The 3493-nt window shown below is 48.0% G+C and overlaps 1 protein-coding gene across 1 annotated transcript in view; it reads right to left on the bottom strand.

Moving 5' to 3' along the window:
- Nucleotides 1-3065, bottom strand: part of T265_01459 (hypothetical protein) — a gene marked incomplete at both ends in the record, with an annotated part of 21072 nt that extends 18007 nt beyond the window's left edge. Inside the window, one exon of the mRNA XM_009165500.1 lies at nucleotides 3020-3065. The remainder of the gene's footprint in view (nucleotides 1-3019) is intronic.
- Between the last annotated feature and the right edge of the window lie 428 nt (nucleotides 3066-3493).

The raw sequence follows: 3493 nt of genomic DNA, 5'->3' as shown, positions 1-3493 counted from the left end.
TATCAGACATGGCCCAGTCGCGCCCTCAATGGCGCTTATGCATTAGAGCTATTGCCCTCAATGCATAGCTCCTTTTCCACCCACCTCCGCTTGACAACCCACTGACAGTGCTGGATTTATGCACCAATTTACCAGCTCGCGCGTGAAATGCGCAGCTACCTACCCCCCCCCAGTCATCGGTGAACGAAACTGTGGCAGCTACAACCAGTGCACGACGAGTACGCGGTTCTTACAGCTGACAATGATGATGATGATGAAGCCATTCCAACCACCACTGCCTTGCGGCTAAGCTTTTGAGCCAAACGCTTTGATTCAGGGCCTTCCTGTCTAGGCCTGGACGCCTCCACACTATCCTAGTCTACGTATTGCCGTGGACCGCACACTCACGAATAATGTTGGCCGTTGTGTGGCGCCATCATCCGGGTCGGGTCGCCTTGCTTCCTGTATACAGCAGGGTAGCTAAGTGAAAACAGACAACTGGAACAATGAATTCAATTTGATTTATCAGTCATAAGCCATATACCATGGGTACACTGGTTCCCGCTGCCACAGTTTCGACCACCGGTAGGTGGAGAAGCGTGGAAAATATTGGCAAGTATTCAGGGCGATGGTATGTTCAGTTAGTTCGGAAAAGGGATCAGGAACATGCTTTTGGGTGGAGAAGACGATACCTCCCTCAGTGAATGCATCCATCGGTGTAAGTTAGGGTGGCTAAACCACGAAGTAGATATTCTGAGTTACCGCGTACGCAGACGAGCGCTGTTTTCCGCGCCAGATAAACAGTGGTGTAAACCTACGGGTGGGCAGGATTTGACATGACAGAAGGGAGTGAAGGATGTTGCGAGAAGTCTTGGTGCATTTTTTTCGCCTTCCAGGATGTAGTGTTTGCGGTAGGTTAGTCTAAGTCCCCTCCTCGCTCCATTTATTATTCTTTCCCCAATAACGTCTTACTTAAATAAGCTGACAGTTGTACGATAGCGAAGCACCAGTTGTTAACAATGGTGACCATGAAAATAAAACTGGGTTTTTGCCGTGACTGTGGATGTTTCGACCATATTCTAGTCTTAGAAAGGGTCCCTAAACAAGGCCACACTTCCAAAAGTCCAACGTTGGGAGCTTTCCTTTAAGAGCTTCCGAAGCGTTCACTCACAAACACTGAGTATGCAGATCTTTTAAAGGTCAAGTCATTTCAAATTACCTAAATGGTACTGTCGCGCATTTGGTATGCGCATCATACTTGCAGAGTGTACCCATCATTCCTACGAGCCAGTCAAACGACGAAGTAGATAAGCGTGCTTGGACGAGACTTCACAAACTGGAATCACAAACTGGAGAGACCAGAAAATTGTAGGGCTGTAGCACCTTTCGGTGGACGAAGTAGATAAGCGTGCTTGGACGAGACTTCACAAACTGGAATCACAAACTGGAGAGACCAGAAAATTGTAGGGCTGTAGCACCCTTTCGGTGCCTAACTGCCATGCCACCAGAAGGAAATACGAGGGCTGTGATACTGCCAGGTTGCCAAACCTAGACAGAAGTCGAGAGGCAGAGGTCCGGTTCGGACCACGGGTCTTTCGGTCAATAACCGCCCTAGCAACTGATCTATCCCGCGACCAGAAACGTGACCTATACGCGCAGATGATGCCAGAAAGCTTTCGAAGCTTGATAACGGGTGTCTCCGATGAAGTGGTTGACTCCGGTAAGCGAACCGGGTCAGCCGCGCTGTTACTCCAGCTGGATTTAAAACGGAACTCGCATGCGATAAATGAGCTATTCATGCTCCATAGGTTACTCTAATTAAGACATGTACTTCGCATACCAGAGGACAACGCAACTCGCGGGGGCCTCCTTACTCAGCCTTCCGCTAGTTGAAATAGTACAACAGGTGGGCACTCTACAACCCGGCAACCAGCAAACCCAGTAGGTCCCCTAGGACTGAACTCATCAATCGTACTGACAGGCACGGCAGTCACGCGGCCAGTGGCGCTCCTGCATCAAAGCTATCGCCTTCAATACAGAACCGTCCAGTTTCCATTACCGCCAACCCCCCCTCCCAAACGGACTCAGTATGGACTAGCCGATTACGCCACCGCTTGCAATGCCAAGCTGTACCTTTTTCACGGTCCGACTTTCCGATGACCGAAACTGTAACCCCTGGAACGTGGCATGGGACATTGTTTACGGTTGCTCAGTTTAACTGAATCTCATCACTGCCATTAGTAGCACATAATTTAAATTCAAATTAAACCACAATTTGAGTCGTGAATGTACGGCAGCGAATTTGTTATTTGAAGTCTTATTGTGAAAGGAATACGTGAATGAGGAAAGTACTTACGTTGGCGTACCACACTCATTTCGAGCTCCCTACACTTCCAGACACACACTCAGTCAACCTGGATGGAAACTAGCTATGGAAACCCCATTTATATTGATTGGAAAACACGCCTTGCGGCTTATGCAACCAGACACGGGAGGATTACGCGGACCCAGTGAATATCACTATTACCACCTTTCGATTTTTTGTTATTTTTCTGACCTAATATGAGGAGCCCACTGAATAAAATTGTCACCTTGTGTTGGTTTATGTGCACTGCAACTGTTTTTAAGCGTTTGTTTAGGTTACACTCCATTTGCCCAAGATGTAACGGTTTTATAATGCAATCTCCGGTGACTCACACGGCTTCTGTATGCAGGCGCTGCAAGTATTGTCGACAAACCAGTGGTACCTAAAGCGCCATCCAGCGACTATGTATAACTATACCGTTGCACATGAGACGAACCAACAATAGGTTGTTTACCAGCTTGTGGTGATAGCATCAGTCGGACCCAAACCCTGAAGGAAAGTCGCACCAACAGTACCGAGACTTTTCGAAGTAGATTCCACTTCCGTCGACCAGGCTAAAAGCTGACCACTTCTGCCTCCGCCAGGGTTGAGTTCGGATCACAAACCTTCGGGTTTTTAAGCTTGCATTCTCACCACTCAATCTCCAAAAAACATCCGTAAAGTTCTTCCACCTACGTGGGAAAGGAAAACATCCGAAAATTCCCGTACCCCAAGGTCCCCCGCGGGACTATTTGAACCCCAGGGTCTTGGGATTTCTGGGCGACCGTTCCGGGGGCGATTGGCCCAACAAACCGAACGGACGAACATGTCGCGAGCCAGCTATGGGCCAAACGTGGGAGTGCACGGATTGGTCAATATACTGGCACTCACGTACGCACGCCGCTCAGTTTTCGCAGATGGATTCGACTTCTCAAAAATGGCTTCGTTTCCAAAGTTACCACTTCATATTTAGAAACGTCTATGTCTCATGGGTTGTTCTTACAATTCTCAGTATGACCAATTTGTTTAAGTGAGCGAACACTCAGGGTCATCGATTACGTCGAATTGAAAAATGGCAAATAATTGTGATGAGTTATCGCGATTACGGGTAAACTGTAAACCCCTTAAAATGGGCGAAATCGATAGGTAGTCGCACAGCTGTGGATTTAT

Source organism: Opisthorchis viverrini, assembly GCF_000715545.1.
Source record: "Opisthorchis viverrini unplaced genomic scaffold opera_v5_16, whole genome shotgun sequence".
Lineage (NCBI taxonomy): Eukaryota > Metazoa > Platyhelminthes > Trematoda > Opisthorchiida > Opisthorchiidae > Opisthorchis > Opisthorchis viverrini.
This window is presented reverse-complemented; position numbering and strand designations above follow the sequence as displayed.